We start from the raw sequence: 22,797 nt of genomic DNA, 5'->3' as shown, positions 1-22,797 counted from the left end.
ATTCCTTCACCAACCTCTTTTTTGAATAGCTGTTTACACATTTTTCTCAGCCTTTTTTCCAGATTTAGCAGAATTCTAACTAGTATTCTTATATAAGCGCAGATTTGCACACACCATTACACAAGGAATTTCACTGATAATGCGATATTTTAGACATCAAATTTTAATGAAATGAATATATATGGCTATAATTTGTTAAAATCTTCTGTAACTTAATATTTTGTCATTTGCATATCATAAAATGTTTTATTTCTATTGCAACTAGAAAGAGGTTATTGTAGTTTTATGCAGCTAAAGCGATGTAAAATATTTGAGATATGCTTTAAAAATAAAAATATTTTACGAATATTTGCAAAGAAAACAATACACTCCGATTAAGTCAGTTTGTGTGATGCACAATGTGAGAGTTAAACTCACAACCTCTTGGAACCACAGGCGAACCACAGGGAGCCCAATTTAAATAAAAGTAAAAGGTGAAAATAACACTGGGAGAAAAAATTGGGCTCCTCATGGGTGAACATTTCACTTTTCACCACTATAGATTTCTTTAGTACAAGTTGCGTCCTTATTTATGTGTCTTCTCATGCGCAACCGTTAAAAAAGAAGTGATGCCCTAAGGAGTGTAAACTGGTCTAAAATGGAAAACACTACACCCAGGCTAAGGAGGATGACATGTGGTCTGAAATAGAGAACACTACGCCCAGGCTAAAGAGAATGACATGTGGTCTAAGATAGAAAACACTACATCCAGGCTAAAGAGAATGACATGTGGTCTAAAATAGAAAACACTACACCCAGGTACAGAGAATGACATGTAAACTGAAATAAATTAATGAGGGTTGTCTATATTCCTTTTCCACATTGAAATTAACAGTTTTAGTATGCTTACTTTTAAGATGTTCTTCTTCTGATCTTGGTGACTCTATTTCCCATTCAAAGTATTTGAATTGGTATGTTTTAAAAAAACCCTAATTTTCATTTCAAAAATAAGTAAGGCTTTCTTTCCATTTACCACTTTATCAGATTGGTTTTCTCGAGGCCTGAGCGAAGCTGTCATTTATATTTTGATACACTTGTTGCAACATGTCGGCAAAGGACTTCTGTTCACAAACAAATTCATAATGGTTATCAGATTTTAGGAGGTCTAATGCAATCTGTATGTGTTGTATTAACCCCTCGCTAATCCTCATTTGCATTTCTGAATCTTGTACTTTTGTGATATTACTCATTTCAGCAACTAGCTTATCAAATTGCTGGTCCTGTATAATATCGCTGCCTTCAGCTACCTTGGCCCAGAAAACATATACGGCATGAAGAATATTAGCACGGAGGTGTTCTCCCGTGTCCCAATCAGGCATGCGAAGTTGTTGGAATTTCCGACTCCAAATTGAGTTGATCTTGAGAGCAAAACTTTGTAGAACTTCGGCTTTGATGGTTTTCTGAATATTGCATAGTTTAACTTTTAGGCATTGCAATTCAGAAATAAAATAAGATTGTTTTGGTTTTCCTACAAACCGGATGGGGATGTCAAAACTAAAATCTTTATCGTGATACGTGGTTGGTCCATTACTGCCCTGTGGACGCGTTTCACCAAGCGAAACCCCATTTACGTAAGGCAAAATCATTCTTATTTCCTCATTATTTTCTTTATCTTCTTTTTCTTCATCGTCTATTGACCGAACGTTTGCCTGAACATTGCCAAAATATTTCAAAACTATTGAAATAGTATACCGCTTCTTTGCCGAGACAAAGGACCTTGCTATCTCCCCTACACCAGTGATCAGTGGACCTAATTCTTCTTTTATGTTAATAGGACAATCACCTTTAAGGGGTAACTTGAGACGCAAGGACAAGAACAGTTTTTGAACAGCATCTAAGTCTTCCTTGAGCTTTCTCAATAAATTACCTTTAAGATCGTTAGGGTTGAGAAGCATGAACCTTAAAACATCAAGGCCAGTGATCTTGTTTCGAGTTTCAGACACAGTCCCATAAAACATAACCATATCCTCAAATTTCTCCTTGCATTTTTTAAGGTTCACATCGATGCCATTGTCTACGATCTTGCTATACTCATTGTTAATAATATCCGCAATTTTATCTCTTTCTTCCTTCTCTAAACGTTCCTTTTCGTCTTTTTTATCTTTCTTTCTGATGATATGGTGCACCAAAATCAGAGTAAACACTGTTGCAAGAAACTGTAAAATTGAAAACACAAGATATGCGATGTCTCGGCCTGACTCAAACGTGGAGGCACTCGGCTCTTTTTTGACTGCAGGTTTATCGGTTGCGAAGTTGGTGTAGTTCATTTTTGTACAAGTACAAACTTCTCAAAGCTTGCCACTAATAAACCGCGTCGGTTAGAATGTTAGAATGCAGTCAATAGCATATATCGAGCAGGGTACTGGGCTCGAGTTCGGACCGCAAAGCATGCATGGATTGTTTGTAAGGACAGAAATTTTAGTAATGGCGTCCATCGCGACTGAAAATTCTATGTGATGGTGTGGATTATGCCGCATAAATCCAACTGTTGTGTTCCAGGATGCCAAAACAGTTTCAGAAATGCTCCAGAATTACATTATTACAGGATTCCGAAGGTGAAGAGCAAAGAAAAGTTTACAAGCGTATTTTGAGAAACGAAACACTAAAGATCGAATCTCAAGCTTCTAGGGTTTGCTCTGCACATTTCGAAGGAGGAGAAAAGTTGAGTCGCAATCATTTCCCAACCATCTTTCCATGGACGAAACAAACACATAAAAGAAAAGAGATATTCCGACATCCTGTTGTAGACAAATCACAGAAAAAGAAAAAAACGAGTTGAGTCAGACAAACGAACAAACCATCGAAAACCCAGATTTTCATCATGGCGTCGAAGTAAACAACCAAGATCTTCAACAAGCAACTGAAACTTTGCTTTCTGGTCAAGACATTGATAGACTACTTGAAATTGAAAAGCAATATCTAGTTATCAAGGAAGAAAACGAAAAACTAAGGTCAGAAAACAAAGACATTGATAGACTACTTGGGATAGAAAAACAAATTTCAGCTGTAAAGGAAGAAAATGTTATCACTTCAGTGATATGCTTATGAAGTGGTTAACTTCCTACTTAACTGACAGAAGCCAATGCATGCACATAAATGCCACGTTATCCTATCTGATGCCTGTGACGTCTGATGTACCACAGGGAAGTATCCTTGGACCTTTGATGTTTATTCTGTTTGTGAATGACCTCCCTCTTCACACAAAACTAGACATTGATCTCTATGCTGATGATTCAACAATCCATACTGTAAGCGTTTTAGCCTTGGGGCAACCGAGGAAGGCGTGCAGGCTAGATTCGTATAGACGAGAATCCCACGTCCCAGGCGTCGCGACCACTGACTAAGATGCTTTAGCGGGCGAACTTTACTGCGAGCGATACCAAATATTCGCGCTACCAGGACGATCACTGAGTAAACGCAAATTTATTGATACCAATACGTAAACTGCAATACAACATTGTAACAGCTCACATTAAAAACTAATTACCAATATGATTTGAATAAGAAAAACTGGCATTTTATGAATACATTTAACAACAATATAATAAATGAATATTACTCGCAAGATCCAGTGCATAAAACCATCCAAAGAAATATATTGCGTAGATATTTATAATAGCAATGGGATTTTAGTGATTTTCCGGTATAGTATAAAATATTTTTAAACGTGAAATGAGACAAGCTTATGTGTACAAATATACAAGACTTAAGGCAAAAACAAGGCGTTTGAGTTTTCCGAACAAAATATCTAAATAAAAAAATAAGGGTGTACTTACATATCGATCCCGCTTGCCTCTAAAAACCAAGGATTTACCAAAGGAACGTATTCGAAAGGAGTTTGGATACACAACCAATATTTACGAGTAACTATTTGGCAAACACTGGCTAATAGGGACGCTTATGGCCTTTTATATGCGCGTGGTGACGCTAAAGGATCATTTTACAACGCTAACAAAAACGGGAATAAACAAAGATAAACAATAATGTAACTAGGTATCGTAACTAGGATTAAACCATAAAAATCTGATAAGCTGAATATAATATGATAATATGAATGTAAATAAGCTAATTAATAAAGAAAGAATGAATTGAGGAGTTGTCCTTTACACATACATCTGGTAAATCAGTTACAGACTTAAATACTAAACTCTCAAGTGAAATGGAAAATCTTCGCTCATGGTGCAACTGCAATGGTATGGTCATCAACCAAAAAAAAAAAAAAAAAAAGTGTATGGTGGTTTTTACCCACCAACGAGCTGCTACGATTGGTTCTACTGATCTAAATATCTCTTATAATGGAACTGATCTCCTCAAGAATGTTAATTCTGAGACAATTCTAGGACTGACTATTGATAAGAACTTATTTTGGAACTCACATATTGACAATTTAGCTTCTAGTTTGAGTACAATTATTGCACTGTTCCCTAGAATTAGAATTTTCTTGCCTCTTGAATCTCGATTACAGTTCTATAAGGTGTTTTTTCAACCTAAGATTGATTATTGCAGTACAGTATGGGGACAGTCCAATCATATATCAAAAATTTTTAAGCTCCAAAAGCTTATACTGAGATTAATGTATGATGCACCTAGTTTTTCATCTACTGGGCCTCTTTTTAAAAGATCTCAAGTTCTACCAATTGAATACAGGGTAATCTTAGGATGCCAAACTTTAAATTAGCCACAACTAGAAAAGGCATTAGATTTAATGGAGCCACAATCTATAACAGTTTACCAGTAGATATTAAATCTACTAAATCATTGAAGTCATTCGTAAAAAGAGCGTATAACTACTTCTTAGAAATGTACATCATTTTGACATAATTTTTTTTACTTATATATATAATTATATAAATACGTAATGTCCGCATTTATGTAAATTATTCTTATATCATATTTATCATATATATTTATTGTGTTTTTTAATTTTTTTTAAAAAATCATATTTTTATTTTTTAAATTTTTAAAATTTTTTAGAAGGTCCAGTGTAAGACTAGCTTTGCTAAACTGGTCTATTTTATAAATACTTTCTTTAAACCTTCTTTAAATAAAGTTTACTTACTTACTTACTAAAATAAAGATTTAAAGAAACAACTTGCTGAACTAAAGCTGGAATTGCAAAGCAACAGCATATTTGAGATAAACAAATACAAGGACAGCGACAAGGACATATAACTTTCTATACTGGATTTCCAGATTATGATGCTATGGTTTTAGTCTATAACCTTATTGAACACTGCAAAAAATCTTAGTTATGAAAATATGAAAAGGTTTACGTCGACACAAGCAACACTAAACAGCTGGGAAGACCTCGTTCTCTCAACACCTTTCAGGAGTTTACCCTGGTCTTGATGTGTAAGACTTGGGTTGTTCAAGAAGGACCTTGCTCATCGATTTGGCATATCTTTGGCAACAGTTTGCAGAATCCTTAGACCTTGCCTGCGATTTCTGAGATGTGAATTTGAGCCACTGATTAATATCCCACCATCTGAGGTTACAAAACATTACATGCCTGAAGTGTTCCAAATCTTCTACCCAAACCTGAGATCACAACCATAGTTGATTGCACTGAAGTCGAAATGGAGAAGCCAAGAAACACCATGAAATCACTTATAGGTATTAGTCCCAGTGGTGTTATCAATTTTGTCAGCGAATTCTTCCCTGGGAGTGCCTCCGATAAAGAAATTGTGGTACAGAGCAACTTTTTAGCTAAGTTAAAGCCAGGAGATCAAGTCTTGGCTGATAAGGGCTTTGACTGTAAGGAAGAACTGCTCTCAGTAGGTGCAGAAATTATCCTCCCTCATTTCAAGCTTAAAAACATGAAACAGTTTTCGAAAGAACAGACAGAGCACAACAAAAAAGTGGCTAGTTTAAGGATCCACGTAGAAAGAACAATGGAAAGGATAAAAAAACTGGCATATTTTTGACCGTAGAATTCCAGTTGTTTCTGCACAGCTTGCATCTGATATGTTGATTATAGTATGTGCATTGAGTAATTTTCATCCTCCTTTGATTAACTAAATCTTTAGAGTGATAGTTTTTCTAATATACAAAACAAAACAGGTTACTACTAAATAACTACCATCTCTCATGCTTGCAAATTGCATAAAAGCAATCTGTCATTCACAACTGAATGTAAAGCACCTTTGATTATATCCATATAGAAAGCGGCTACATGTGTATACAGTAAGTCATAAATCATTATCATTATCAATACTGAAATCAATAACACTTCACCTTGGGGACTATAAGCAATGCTACAAGTATTGTGGGACAAGTTGCTGAGAAATTGCACAGTGTTGCAGGACCTTAAGACTTTCACTCAAATACCATACATTGAATTAAACTTTGGCAGTTCCAAAGAGTGGCTCTTCTTCCAATGAGCCCTGACAATGATTGGAATCTAAAAGTTGTTTTTGTGTAGGGCAGAGAACTGGAGCCCAAGAGAAAAACCATGAGCAAATCTACTCACATATGACACCAAGTTCAGTAACAAACCTTACCTTGGTGATCATGAGAGGAGAGCGCAAGAGAAAAACCCTTGAAGCACAGGAGGGAAACCTTGAGCAAATCTAATCACATATGACACAAACATTGCCTTGTTGATCATGAGAGGAGACAGTGCTCTTACTGCTGTGCTACCCATGCTTACTGTAGTTTTCAAAGATATAGAGAGCAGAGCAAGATCGCTGAAAACCACACCCAGTTCTGGTATTGCGAAAATAGATACCCTGTTCCAGACAGGAAAGAGTGTGATTTCATATACCCTGTCCCAGAGCGAGCCCAATTTTATACACCCTGTTCCAGAGAAAAATAGCTGAAAACCATACCATGTTTGGCGGCACGTACCCGTATAGAAAATATAGGGGAGTAGTCCCCCGGGCACTCGAGTACTGTATTTAATACCTCTATTCATCAGCGGCTTCCTCTATTAAGGCCGTGGCCACTATTTTCCAGTCCTAAACGCTATTATTACCTCTTTTATGTGGCTACAAAATGCTATTGATGATTCTTAATACCATTTTGGTGACAGAAAATGTTGTGACAACTGAAAACAGCAGGAAATTCATCTTTCAATCTTCATTGTGACAAGCTTACAAGCCGTTAATTCAACTCAAACATCTGGGGTGGTTCTTTGAGAAGCATTTTTACAGTAGTCAATAGTCAATGGAAATTACAGTGCAACAGTAAAGTTCTCAAATTTAGCGAGTTACAATACAGTTAAGTTCAAATGTTGTCATAACTATAGTCACATTAAATTGCTCATACACAATTGATAATAGCTGCATTATCTAACCATTTTTTGTTATCTGGTGAGTTTCATGACTTGTAGAACCATTAAAGGCCAACCTCTATTAAGCAGCCACATGGCTCGGCCCTGAGGGGGGCACCTTAATAAAGGTACCACTGTAGAAGGAATAGGAAAAGTTCAGTGTTCAGCCATAGCACTGGTAACATAGACCTTTCCTGAGATAGCGATTATGTTGCATTATGGTCTAGCTTGGGTACAAACAATTTTTGTCCATCATGCCTTATATGGTGTTGTTTGAACCAAAGCTAGACCATACAAAGCATCCTGTTTATCAAACTTAATAGAGGTACCACTGTAGAAGGAATAGGAAAAGTTCATTGTTCAGCTATAGTACTGATAACATAGACCTTTCCTGAGATAACGATTATGTTGCATTATGGTCTAGCTTGGGTACATTACTTTATTTTTGTCCATCATGCCTTATATTGTGTTGTTTGAACCAAAGCTAGACCATACAAAGCATCCTGTTTATCAAACTTAGAAAAGTCCTGTGCAGGGCTTAAAATAACACAAATGTTTGTGACAAGGTATTAATCACAAAATATGTAATGTTTTTGTAGGAAAGTTTTCTTTTTTCAGCACACTGTAATGTCACAGAAAGGTTATGAGAGTATAAGTTTGTTTTATTCAAAACCTAAGACTATAAATAATTCAGAAACAAATCACATATGAAATGTGTTTTTTAAATTCAGTTTATTCCAGTTTTAATTATTTTAATTTTGAAGAAATTAATTATGAGATTAGCTGCTAGTTTAAGACTTTTCCCCAAAATCTACTAGGAATTCTTCACTAGTTTAAAACACTTTCTAACATTACTATTTATTTGTGTTAACAAAACATTCCTTATTAGCTTCTCTCGTTAGATCAACCAAGATGGTAGCTGCTTCATTGTTATTTATATCTCAATAAATTTTGAGTCAAACAGTTGCACACCTCACACAAGGTCCTTAACCCGTCTCGATGGGATCACCACCTTATCGTGGTGAGGCGGTTTGCGTGTCCCAGTGACCCCCAGAGCTATGCCGGCCGGAGTCATGTACTCCTGTTAGGGTCACCCATGCCGGACAGGTCGAAGGGTAGGGGCCAGACGAAGAGTGATCCCACAAGGCCCTATCAGTGCTAACCGAAGTTGCCCTACCAGGCTAGGTATCATCGTCAGACAGTGCAAAAAAATTACCGATTAACCTGACAGAGTCTAACCTTGTTGCCATTTATCAGTTGGTTGTTCTCTTGCTGAATGTTGTGGGTAAGTTTACCGGGTGATGGCTCTTTGCAGATTTTATGGGAGTGCGCTGATGACGTAAATGACAGTCACTGTGAAGGTTAGTGTGAGTAGCAGTATAAATAATCATATCTTACTATTCATGGGTGTGTACAACAGTGATATATTTATGGTTTACCTACAGCAACAAAACTATATCAACTAAAGAAAAAACAAATGGAAAACATTTAATACCAAGAGTTCAGCAGTGGGGGGGGGGGGGGGGGGGGGGGGGGGGAGGGGGGGCATAGCCAGGAATTGCCTAAGGGTATTCAAATTCAAAAGCCCACTTTGTTCAATGCCCTAAAACACCTAACTAAAAATAAAATAAGCATAAAAAATGCATGGTAAATGTAAATTATCATATAAATTCTAAAATGCCACAAATATGGAAAAATGTTATTTTCCAAAATTTACAGTTATCAAAAACTGAAAGTGAACCCTTAAATCATATTGTACAATCAAAAATACCTTTAACTTAAAGTGTTGTGATTTAATCATTGTTCTATTTCATGATGACATCATTATTTAATGAGCCTTACTTACGCGACAGCCATGTCGTCTGGAATGGTAGATTCCTCTACACATAGCCTCGCACTCACCCATGTGATGAATACATTAATACCTAATTGAATAAACTATAGACCAGTCCCTTAACAGACTCTAAATATATTTAACACTTAATTGAATACATTATATACCCAGTCCCTCAGCAGACTCTGAATACATTACTACGTAATTAAATACATTATAAAAGCCAGTCCCTCAGCATACTCTGAAACATTAATATTTAATTGAATACATTATATAGCCAGTCCCTCAGCAAACTCTGAATACATTAATACTTAATTGAATACATTATAAACTCAGTCCCTCAGCAGACTCTGAATACATTAATACTTAATTGAATAAATTACAAACCCAGTCTCTCAGCAGACTCTGAATACATTGAATACATTATAGATCTCGTCACTCTGATATATAAATCGCTGTTGTGCAGTAAAACCTATGGGTAGTGGGGTGTGGTTATTTTGTAATTCTCCTACTTGCAATAATCCTCACAGTACAAAGGCTGGCTTGCCATCAAGGTACTCTCATGGGTCTGTAGGGAGTTCAGAGTCTGATATTCTTATCACCAGTGTTCCCCATTAGAGGAGTTATCTGGTATGGTTTCATAAGCTGGCTGTTGTTGGGACAGTAATTTTACTGCTGTGGTCCTGGTCAGCGGGGGGTAGCAACAATCTGTGCTGGTGGGACCTCGAGGAGGTAGTGGTGCTGGCGAGACCTCGAGGAGGTATTGATGATTGGGGACATTAGGGTGGTATTAGCCAATAAGGGCGTGGAGAGGGTAAAGATGGAATTAATTAATAAACAAAGGAAACATACTCCAAAGTCAAACTTTATTTTTTCAAACAGAACATACTTTACAACACAATTTTTACAAAGTCCAGGAAATAGGACTAGGTATGAAAAAGGCCAAGTATCAAATACTGCAACCCTACCAAAATAGTCTATCACTTGTCTTTTCCTGAAAAAAATATTTAAAAAATCCATAAGTAGCCAATACAAGTACCCTTTGCCCTAATATTGCATTCATCACCACCCCTTATCCCCACCTCACCCTATTGAGGTTTATCCCCACCTCACCCTATTGAGGTTTATCCCCACCTCACCCTATTGAGGTTTATCCCCACCTCACCCTATTGAGGTTTATCTCCACCTCACCCTATTGAGGTTTATCCCCACCTCACCCTATTGAGGTTTATCCCCACCTCACCCTATTGAGGTTTATCCACACCTCACCCTATTGAGGTTTATCCACACCTCACCTTATTGAGGTTTATCACCCCTCACCCCATTGAGGTTTATCCCCACCTCACCCTATTGAGGTTTATCTCCACCTCACCCTATTGAGGTTTATCACCACATCAAGCAAATGAGGTTTATCCCCACCTCACTCTATTGAGGTTTATCCCCACCTCACCCTATTGAGGTTTATCACCACCTCACCCTATTGAGGTTTATCCCCACATCAAGCAAATGAGGTTTATCCCCACCTCACTCTATTGAGGTTTATCCCCACCTCACCCTATTGAGGTTTATCCCCACCTCACCCTATTGAGGTTTATCCCCACCTCACCCTATTGAGGTTTATCCCCACCTCACCCTATTGAGGTTTATCCCCACCTCACCCTATTGAGGTTTATCCCCACCTCACCCTATTGAGGTTTATCCCCACCTCACCCTATTGAGGTTTATCCCCACCTCACCCTATTGAGGTTTATCTCCTCCTCACCCTATTGAGGTTTATCCCCACCTCACCCTATTGAGGTTTATCCCCACCTCACCCCATTGAGGTTTATCCCCAACTCACCCTATTGAGGTTTATCCCCACCTCACCCCATTGAGGTTTATCCCCATCTCACCCTATTGAGGTTTATCCCCACCTCACCCTATTGAGGTTTATCCCCACCTCACCCTATTGAGGTTTATCCCCACCTCACCCTATTGAGGTTTATCCCCACCTCACCCTATTGAGGTTTATCCCCACCTCACCCTATTGAGGTTTATCCCCACCTCACCCTATTGAGGTTTATCCCCACCTCACCCTATTGAGGTTTATCCCCACCTCACCCCATTGAGGTTTATCCCCACCTCCCCCTATTGAGGTTTATCCCCACCTCACCCTATTGAGGTTTATCCCCACCTCTCCCATTTGAAGTTTTTCCCCACCTCACCCTAATTCTACCGAGGTTTATCCCCACCTCTCCCCATTGAGGTTTATCCTCACCTCATCCTATTGAGGTTTATCACCACCTCACCCTATTGAGGTTTATCACCACCTCACCCTATTGAGGTTATCACCACCTCACCCTATTGAGGTTTATCCCCACCTCACCCTATCGAGGTTTATCCCCACCTCACCCTATTGAGGTTTATCTCCACCTCACCCTACTGAGGTTTATACCCACCTCACCCTATTTAAGTTTATCCCCACCTCACCCTATTGAGGTTTATCCCCACCTCACCCTACTGAGGTTTATCCCCCACCTCACCCTATTGAGGTTTATCCCCACCTCACGCATTTGAAGTTTTTCCCCACCTCACCCTAATCCTACTGAGATTTATCCACCCCTCACCCTATTGAGGTTTATTCCCACCTCACCCATTTGAGGTTTATCTCCTCCTCACCCTATCAAGGTTTATCCCCACTTCACCCTATTTAAGTTTATCCCCACCTCACCCTATTGAGGTTTATCCCCACCTCACCCCATTGAGGTTTATCCCCACCTCACCCCATTGAGGTTTATCCCCACCTCACCCCATTGAGGTTTATCCCCACCTCACCCCATTGAGGTTTATCCCCACCTCACCCTATTGAGGTTTATCCACACCTCACCCTATTGAGGTTTATCCCCACCTCACCCTATTGAGGTTTATCCCCACCTCACCCTATTGAGGTTTATCCACACCTCAACCCATTGAGGTTTATCCACACCTCACCCCATTGAGGTTTATACCCACCTCACCCTGCCAATTAAAGTTCAATCTTTCCTTGATTTATCCTATATAAATAATCTGTAAGTCAGTGTGCTAGTGTAAGCATGCTGAGATCAGTGCTAGGCATTGTCTAAGAAATGAAATGAAAATAAGTTTCATGTAACCAGATGACTTAAGCAGATGACTTAAGGAGATTCAGTAACGTTTAATTATCCATCTGCTAACATCTTAGTGAGCGAGTGAGTGAGTGGCACAATTTTCTGACCCCTCACAATAACTTGTTTCTACGCTTCACATATCCACAAATTAAAAAGGTATTCCATGACCGGTGTTACCACAGGTGTTAGATTTGTAATTATACTTCTGGTAAATCTTTGTCCAATCAGAAGTGCATCCAGAATATGGAAACTCAACACAAGGTCCGCCTTCTTCTCTCTGATCTCCTCCCCTGCCCCCTTCCCTTGCATGGGCCTAAAACTTGGGTTATATCTGAACAACTATAACAACATTTACTTGCCTGATTTGTGATGAAACACCATGCTGAGAGGAATATTATAGCTATTTGCCCATTGCTCCGGCACTCATAGTTGGAATGTGCTTTTTTCATGCCACATTTTGATTGGTTCACTCTGTCGAACTGGTCTAAAGTGACCACAGTTACAGAAGTGCCACACAGTAAACTGTGTCAGTTCTTTCAAGCTCCCAAGAGGCCTTTGGATCTGATTGGCTGAAAAGCAGTGCAAAAAATCATGGAGAAAATGAATGTGAAATCATATAAACAAACTAGCCTGAAATTTGAGTAGGGAATTATAGCCAATCAGCAAACTCATAAGTAAGAGCCAAGAATCAGAATGCTTACTGAAATGCAGGTATGCTGCTGGGGGTAACGGAACAAGAAAATTGTCGCTGGTTCACAGACAGACTTAACAGTTAGTTTGGCTGCATGCAGGCTATATACTGTCTTACCCTTCATAGATAGGTCTACCAATGCATTTGATGAGTAGTCAAACTTCAGAAGGCGAAATTATGCGAAGGCAAAACTATGCGTACACTAAACTATGCATAGGCGAAACTATCGAATACCAGTGATGTCAATCAAATTGAAAAAAAACAAAAAAAGATCACATGTGGATTGCTTGCATTTGGTGTTTCTGGGCTGTAACCCTGTGAGCCACGTCCTCCCTGAATATAAGTTCTTGCAGTTATAACTGCTCCAGGGATATCTGTTCCAAATGAGTATAACCCTGGGGCTTATGTCCAGGATTGTACCGTATCCTCCTACCTTGTATATATTCTATTAACTGCTCCACACAAACCACTTGCATTCAGACTTCATTATATTCATACACTTTAGCCTTACACCCCCATGCATGTTCCATGTATTGCCAAAACCCATGGTTTTCTCACTGTCTCTGCTGTATTCACATAACCAATCAAACAATCCTTGATGACCACAAGCTAAGCACATGTACAGTACTTCGCATGAAAATATTTCTTCACTAAAGTCTTTTAAAATTTGGCAATGTTGAAGCAAACTATTATGCTCAATGTCAAAAAGATAAGAACTTTTCTTTTCAAGTTGTCTTATTAAATATCTACATAAATAAAGCATTGGGAGTATAAGTGCTATTTTCAGGTGTTTCCATAACACATCACTAAACTGTCAGTGTTATTTTGTAAACAAAAGATATTCTAAGAAAATCATTCACATTTTAAACGCTAGTTACATAAAAAAATATTTCAATTTTAAAGACCAGCAGCGCTCACTCATGACACCTTCTACAGCAGTAATGTTTTGCTCATGAATGTTTGCTATTTTTATGTGCAACAGTAATACATTAACATACCAGTAAAATTTGGTTAGCAACAACACTGAGGGAGCAAAGTAAGTCCATCATAATCATCTTCATATATTGTTCCTCACCTGAAATGTACGTACATATAGAGAAAATTCAAATTTAGGAAAATCATTCATTATAGATATAATATAATATACAGTATGAGTGGCCGTGTTGTATCCGATATACAAACATGAGGCGTAGCCGAGTGATTGTATATCGGATACAACACGGCCACTCATACTGTAGATTGCTTATCAAACGTCTAGGTTAGTTCCTTTGTGTTTCACTAAAATTTTCAAAATTGAAGTGAATCTGGCCAAGAAAATCCAAGTTCAAGTTTATGCAAATGAAGACGAATCTATATCAGATATAAAACCTCCTTCATGGTCGTGATTTCTATTGTGTTTTCCTCATGAATTATTTATGAGTTTGATAATGATTAATAGAGAAACTGAATCCAAAAGTCAGTTTAGGTTGAATTTTACTGCTAAAGAGTCCTGTGTTTTTAAAGTTATTGCTCATTATGACCAGCCAAATTAGATTTACTGCTGTAGCTCAGTCAGCATGGGAAAACATTTTCAATTTCTAATTCAAAAATATTGGAGGGAAATTCCCAATATTGAGAAAGGAAGGGAAAAAAACCCCCAAGATTTAGTAAACTTTTGGATGGCCAGCAACTATTTCCCAATAAACACCCACAATTGGGAATTAAAAACATTTTCCCAGTCATGGGAATGGAATGGGAATTTATTCCCAACCAAAAACCCTGATTTGGGAATCAAATACATGTTTTTATAATAATGGGAATGGAATGGGAATAGGCCCTTTGCAGCTCAGTAATCACGTGCTGATTATATTCACTGAGAGCAAATGAATGAACATCTTGATTCCCATAGGTTAAATTTTCTGGAGAGCAAACAAACTGGATACACGCTTGTGACCGTTTACTGCAAAGGGCCAATTTATTCCCAACCAAAACCCCTGAAATCGTCAAATGTAGCTAATTTATTACACTCTTGATCCTGAGCGTGACTATGTACTTAATGACTGAGTGGGAGGGCCGGACGGGAAAATATTTTCGCAGCGAGGTCCATACAAATGACCAAGAGCGAAATATTTTCCCGTCCGGCCCGACCCAACTCAGTCAATGAGCATTTTATCATATGACCTAATTTTTATCGTAAAAAAAGGTTGAAAGATCTTGCTAAACTTGATAAATACAGCGCGCGTAAACGAGAACCAATAGGAGAATTCTTTTTTATTTGATTGAAAAGAAGCCATTTAACAGTCACTGTAAACACGAGGCACATTTCAAGAAGTAAAACTGTTTTTAATACATTGAAAGTTTTAAGTTGTTTTAAAACACTTCGCAAATAGCTATTTGGTCAAAAGTAGGGGAAAATAGCAGCTTGGGAACTCAAGAATGTCTATGTCAACTCTAAGTGTTTTCATGGACAAATTTCAATGTTTTTAGACTTTTAGTCTTCTTCATCTGACTCGATCATAAAACGACGTTTCTTGGGTTTGACCAGACACGAACTAGAGCTTTCTTCATGGCCTGAAAGAACAAGATTCTGAATGTTCAATACTCCAATGTTTGCTCCTCCCAAAAAAGAACCTGCAGCGGCAGTTGAACTTGTAGTTGGTTGCGCTGGGAGACATGATTGCTTGCTGCTGGCTTCGTGCTTGACGTTCTCAACACCACTCAGTATCTTCGACATGTTTCGTTGTTGGCTCTCAGAGGCAATCACATAACTTTCGAGGCTTTTAAGGCTCTTATGGCCACTCAGTTGAGCGACAATGTTGTGTGGAACACCAGCATCCAGGAGTGTTGTGATACCAGTTTTACGTACGGAATGGTTGGTAATTTTACCAGCTTTTGACTTCATGAACTTCAAATCTTTTGTTGCTTGAGACAGGAATTCGCCAATCTTGTTCTTTCCCATCGGTCTGTTTAGGAACCACACTTGATCATTTGGCTTCCTTCTATGATTTATAGCAAGAAAAAACGGACTTTCTGGACTTTTGGCTTCTTTGGGACGCCTGTAAACAAACTGCTTATAGCAGGCCACAGGACATTTCTTGTGGCCGCTCTCATAAGCTCTTGGTTGGAAAGCTCTCTGGTATGCATTTTCATCGCCGTGTCTGGTTTTAGTTTCTCTTTCTTGGAACCACTCTACATACTCTTCGCCATTTATTTCATCTTTCTTCAAAAGTATGTCTCCAAACTTCAGCTGTCTCGCTTCATGTCGTGCTCTATGACCAAAATGCAAAGTAATCAAGAACCACATAGTACGGGAAAGGATCTCTGGATCATGGACTCCAAACTCGTTTTCATTAAAAATAGCATCAATATCTTTGCTTGTCAGAGGAGCAGTAGCATTTGGCTTGTTTCCTTTGCCCTCTTTTCTTAATTCTCGTTGCCTGGACATCAAGGCTTGTCTGGAAAGCTTAAACTCTTCATCTTTTAAGATGTTTACTTTTGCATTTTTATCGTCAAGGTATCTTTGAACTTTGAACTTGAACTTTTTATTTATTAACACACATTAATAGAAATAAAAGAATTATTACAAGGATATAATTATGGAAATTATAAGAGCCAATGATTTACAATTGAAATATATATAAAAATAAAAAAAAAGAATAAGAGAAAGTGTGTGTGGTTGTTGAAGGAGTAAAATACTTTCTAGTCGACAGCCACTTACTGTGGTTGATTATTATAACATATTTTGACCCAGAGCCGATTCGGAAATATACATAAATTTTTACACTTAAATATTTCAATAAATAAAGAATTATTACTATTACAATAGTACTTTCAATGAATTAAGAATAATAAATAATTATTGTTGTTAATAGCATACATATGTATACATATGTTCTATACATATATATACTACTATATTTGCTTAAGAAGAAGATGTATTTTTAAATTTTTCTTAAAAAGAGATAGAGAATTGAGCTTTTTTATGGTAATGGGAATTGTTTCCCAAATTTTTGTTATTAATCATTGTTATTGTTATTGGATACTTCTTGAGAAGGACAACATCGTATCAGGTTCGTACAAAGTATTGTCTTTCTTTTTTGCCTTTATGTAAAAGTTGGAAAGAAGACTCTCAAGTTGAGGCGGAGGGATATTCTCAATTTCTCTTTCTTCACAACATTCTTGTAAAAAGCGCTTCAGTACGTTCATGTCATACTTAGTTTTGTTAATTGTAATTGTTTTCCCTGGTTTGCGTTTAACTTCTCACAAAACATAATATGCCTAGACTAATTATTCCAGTGTTGGTTTTTTGTTCTCAGGGAGGAGTAGGTGAGGGGAGGTATTGGTCTTCAAAGTACGAAGAAAATTGGTTTGAGAAATTCTTTTAAAGAAATGGAAAATTGGGCAAAGATGTTCGAAAAAATATTAATACACATATTCTAACTGTTCAAAGATATACAAAATGTATGTTTGAATACTTGTTTTTACAGTACATCCACGACAACTTCGCACGTGCCACAAGAAACACTCGTTAAGTCAACGCAAAGACAGCAAATACCAGGAAAAAAGGCCAACAAAGAAGTAAAAACATCTTAATTGCATAATACGAGAGCTATTTTTTAGTTTCCAAAAGTTTCTTACCGTCTAATAGCGATGTTTTTCGTTCCTCTTCATATTCCTTTAGCTTCCATGTTTTTTTTTTGCTCGTGACCCAAGAGGCTGATGGGACAATAAAATACCCACAATGCCCTGCGAAGCTATATAGATACCCCAACCAATGAAAACTCAAGATTTCTAAAGTTATTTATCTTTATTAGTTTATTTTTATTCCATATAACGTTTTTCCTTCCATAGTATAAGTCATTAAAACCGCGAAATAGATATTATAGTAATAAAATACATTTGGTCTACAGTCTACTTACTAATTTGTTTAAAAATCGTGCAATTTCTTACCAATTTGTTCAAGATAACATCATATGTGTGCACTAGCTCTAGTAGACCCTATCTATCTGCGCAGGTAGCCAGAGCTCCAATGTCTTGGAAACTTAAAATTTTGAACCGAATGGACTGTGCAATAATAAGGGGGGTAGCGTAAAATGAGATATATCAAGCAAAATGTTAGGCAGTACCCCCCTTAAAAACAAAATGTTTAGTTCTATACTCCCGTCTGTTATGTTAAAAATAACGTTGACCCCCACCCCAATCCCACCCCAAATGATCACCATCCTTCAATTAGAAATGTCTTTATGTGAATACTTGTAATCGTGCTATTGCAAGCCTGTGTTTACATGTTCGATGTCCTCGTCTGCAACAAATAGTACTTCATAAGAATGTTCAACAAAACCGTCCATTACAGAGTCACCTGATTCCACACCAGAGGTGTTTTCAGAAGAATCAGAGTCGTATTCGGAATAACTGGACAGGAATTCTGTACTACTATCACTGGAAGTAATTCTTTCAACCCTTGTTGTTTCAGCAAGAGTAAAATTAAAGGACACGTGCTACTAGCGCAGCTTTATTTCCTGTTAATACGTTTAGATTGTTCTGCTTGAGGTAGAGCTTTAGTTGTTTTGCTGTCAGAGCTACAAGTACTCTAAATATTAAGCGGTCTATGTATAGTAAACATGACGGATGATAGACTACAAAGCATATAATATCCGTGATAAACATTGTAAGAAATTGCAAACATTTGCATATAAATTACTAACAAAACTCTGCACTAATTTGTACAATTTTGTTTAGTTTTTATGGATACACTCTTATTCACTGTACGTGAAACTTTTCTCGCAATGGTAGGTGTTGCACACGAGTCATTTTTAGGTAAAAGTTTTACTGCGCATTTTCATGTTCTGCGAACCCACGCATAATCGGAACACCGAACACTTACTGATTGGCGAAAAAATATAACAAACTTCAGTTACAGCTCGCAACTTCCGAGTTCACAGAATATGGAGAAAACGGAGTAAAGTGTAACAGGGCTTTTAAGTAATACATTGAGCAATTCGGAAACTCAATTCACAAATGTTTGTTTTATTACGAAAGATATTTCAAATTTACAGAATCTAGCATTCATATTACAATATCTACCGTTTAAAAATTTTGCCAAAAATGTAGTTTTCGGTACTCTCAATATTCATGTGAGTTTATCTAATCCTCGAAATAATCTTTCTAATATAAACCAATAAACTGTAATTATTTTGGTTGGGCTATCAACCGGTACCTATAACGGTAAGTTATTGTTGTGTCACGTGGTATGTTTTTAAACTTCTATTTTCATAATTACTTTGTTTCTCATAACATTATACTTACAAGTATTGTGGTGCGTCTAGTAAAGTGTTGTACGGTATGAATTTTGAAAAGGGTGTCTTATTTTGCCAAATGCAATGTTAAAGTAGTCTCTGTACTTTTTTCCAAAAACAATATAATATGAACACACGTGAGTCCTTTTGAAATATCAATTTTTGTGTTCGTTCCTATATTTCAGTCCCATCTCAAATACTCAGTAATAGCTCCCTTTTCCGTTTAATGACTGAAAAGACTCATTCTTGCAAACTAAGCCTCGCTTAAGAGAAAATCATTTGCAAGAATCAGCTGTAAAACTAAACAAATGTGCAAGTTGAACGTTAAAATATTCCGAAATCCCAGAGACTTTTAATGGTATACACTTATTTCAATACAGTTAGTCACCAAAAACCTAGAAAGATGTGATCGATGAGAATCTTAGGAAATATTTCATATTCAACAAGTAAAGGTTTCGACACAAACTTACTGTAATCAAGGAAACACAGCGGTAATTTGGAACTATTCTGTTACTATTTATAGTGGGAGGGATCACTACTGGTTAACAGGTTAGAGTAAAGACATTTAACACGTGAAATACTAGTCAACGTGTAATAGTCAGAGGTTAAATGCCTTCACTCTAAGTATGAGCACTATTTCATTAGAAAAATAAATGGTCGATGCAAACTTCATGATTAATTATAAGAAATTATTAAAAATTGATTATTTTTAGCCTTCAAATATTCTTTTTTTTCTATATTCATTTTTGGGTATTTTCCCCCCACAATTTTTAGACCAGTTTTACCATTAGACACATGCCTTTTGTGACATCATCGAGAGTCTTGAATGAACTGCTGTTCGCGTTGCTGCAATGCTTCAGTTACTGCAACAAGCGTTTTGAGACAAGGCTGAAAATAAACCAACCTATGTTTTAGTCGATAGATAGATATTAGAACAGCTTTTAGGCGCTGTAAATGATTTCTTGAGCAACTTGTCTCGCGAAGAACATTGTTGCACGTACGACTTCAGTTGCACAAATGTTTGATTGAATAGAATTTCAACAGAAATATTTCTTTCACGAGACAAGTAGAACTTGAGATAAATCGCTGGGTTTAAGAGCGCCTTAATCGACACATTAAAGTTAAACACCACGATTTTGTTGTTGTTGGGAGAGGGAGGGGAAGGAGGGTGGAGGGAGACTAATACGGCCTCAAGTTCCTTGCGCGCGTGCACTGAGAGCGAGAGAACCACTGGCACTGAGTAGAGGTTAGGAAGAGGGTAAGAATAACAAGGCCAAATTTATTATCAAAAATGGGGTTTTTATATTGTTTATCATTAAATGCCATACCTGGGTGGTGCTGAGTTGTTTAAGATCAGATTTATACACAACACAGATATCTTGAAGCGATGCTAAGTCACGTGCTGGATCAGACGAGACTTGCTCATGTGTACCTAGGCATTCATTAACGGACTGGAGAGACAGCGATAAATTAAAAAGTATGAGGAAGACAAGCATTACTATAAGCGTACTTGTAGGGAAAATGGAGGAAGGGGTAGGGGCTAACGCTGCTTGCTCTAATCTTGTAGGGCCAAAAAATCGAATTCGAAAAATCAAAAAACTAAACACACTGCCCTCTTCTCTTCCCACATTCTGCGCTACCCCTACGCCTACGGACCCTCGTTAAAAAGTCCCAAGTATTAATCTAAAGGTCTGTCAAGCTATCGTGATGTTCTTCAGACGCTGGAAATACGTGCACGCTGTTTCGTAAACTTCAAACGAAAACTGAAAAGTGCAAGGCGCACATTCTAATATCAACAGACTGCAGCAAAATAGCATATAAGCTTGGGTAACTGCGGAGGTCTTGTCTGATATGAACAGTACAGCGATCATGACTTTTAAACTCGACGGAACATTTTTTCCATGAGCCTGAAAGACCCACAGCAATCTATTCTAAACTGCAAGCCTACAACTACACAGAGTGATAATAAAATCTTAATAATAAATACAACGACAAAGCCGTAGGTGCATGCCACTTACCGAAATTTCATTAATAAAAGCTATAACTTTGTCCCTATATTTTTGCATGAATGGATTGACTGGAGTCATGCAAGATTCCTGATGAAAAGGAAATAAATGAAAAGTAGTTACTAGAGTGCAAACAATATAACAGTGAAACTTTAGTAATCCTAAATAGCACAATTTCATGCAAATTCCATTGTTTTCTATTGTTTAATTAGCACTATTTTGTACTACTTAGTAATTAGTGTTTCATGCACGGATTAATTGTTTGCACTCCATACTCTCGAACGTTTTTGTATAATTGGAGAAAACAAACATTGCTTTTCTCACTCAAACTCTTCAAAATTATTAGAAAACGTGCTGAAATGCACGCATGCGCAAACGCTTTTTTCTTGTGTCGGCTCTACAGGATTTTATGCGAGAATGGGCCACCGTATAAAAGGTAAGTTAGTGAACTAAATAACGATAGAAATCCGCTTTTCTTTTCAGAAATATATTCTTAGTAGATATCTAAAGTAGATTTTTGCTCTTAACTTGCCAAGAAGAGAAAATATATGGTATTTTTTGCGCTACGATGTGAAGACCTACGAAGTGTTTAGTCTTGCTGTTTTGCCGAATTCATGACCTCAAAACATACCATATTTTTCCTCTTCCTGGCGAATAAAAAGCAAACATCTACTAAAGGTATCTATTAAAAACATATTTCTTGCAAGAAGTGCATTTTTCAAGAATGAAGCTTTAAAATACCTGGGTTTTTTTTCGACAAGAAGTCGTCGTTAACGTTTGTCGAGAAAACAAAACTTGCTGCCAGGGGGGTTGGACACAGCGCGCGAAGCATCAAGGGACAAAATGTAAAACTCTCTTCATTTGCGGCTGGACGTCGAGAAGTCAAGAGCTCCTGAGATAAAACTTGGTGTAAACAAACAAGGGAAGCGAAGATTGTCAAAAGTTTATGGAAACACAGAAAGTTAGTTAGCTATTTTACGATCTTACATACATATTCTCGAGTAAATGAATAAAATGTTAAAGTAAATAAAGCTAATTATTTGTGCTCTAGTTTTACGAAGTACAAAGATTTTCATACGACAATGAGTTATCTCAACTCAAATGATAGGGATCTGCTTATTATTAATTTTTTTTTAACGAGAAAGTATTACTAAATCCTACTACTCATGAAAACAGAAAGCTGGCAAAATATGGGTTAGTCAAATAATCAAATAAAAAACAAAACAAAAAATATTTATCAAACAGCCAGTAGTGTCAGACTGAATGGGTTTCAACTGAGCCGTGCAAAACACTAGGAGTTGAGAAAGCAAATATAAGTTTACTAAAACTCGTATGATAGGGTCGAGATGGAAACTATGAGAGTACGATAGATTGTTGAGTGTCAACAAAGAAAACCTTTCTTTTAATCGAGGAAGCTACTAGCTTGTCCGCTTGTGCGTGCAGAGCCAGACGAGAGCCAGCTTGCAAGTGTCACAGTTTTTATGTAAATTTCTCGCGTTAATTTAAGTATTTATGAAGAATTGGCAAAAGTTGAAGAAGAAAAAGAACAAAAAAAAC

General features: G+C 37.3%; 1 long non-coding RNA gene and 1 pseudogene across 1 annotated transcript; one reads left to right on the top strand and one right to left on the bottom strand.

Moving 5' to 3' along the window:
* Window positions 1-3,155: 3,155 nt before the first annotated feature.
* Window positions 3,156-6,067, top strand: LOC148906588 (uncharacterized; annotated as a pseudogene).
* Window positions 6,068-9,995: 3,928 nt separating this feature from the next.
* LOC148906587 (uncharacterized) lies at window positions 9,996-17,655 on the bottom strand. The gene is made up of 4 exons (XR_016121258.1): window positions 17,577-17,655; window positions 13,958-14,034; window positions 12,628-12,837; window positions 9,996-10,137 (listed from the first exon to the last, which is right to left on the bottom strand). It is a non-coding gene; the product is annotated as an uncharacterized LOC148906587 (long non-coding RNA).
* Between the last annotated feature and the right edge of the window lie 5,142 nt (window positions 17,656-22,797).

This window comes from Actinia tenebrosa, unplaced genomic scaffold, assembly GCF_029948245.1.
Source record: "Actinia tenebrosa isolate PJP-AT-01 unplaced genomic scaffold, QUT_ActTen_1.0 PGA_scaffold5__44_contigs__length_20552954, whole genome shotgun sequence".
Lineage (NCBI taxonomy): Eukaryota > Metazoa > Cnidaria > Anthozoa > Actiniaria > Actiniidae > Actinia > Actinia tenebrosa.
Note: the sequence above shows the minus strand (reverse complement) of the source record. Positions and strands in the feature narration are given on the sequence as shown.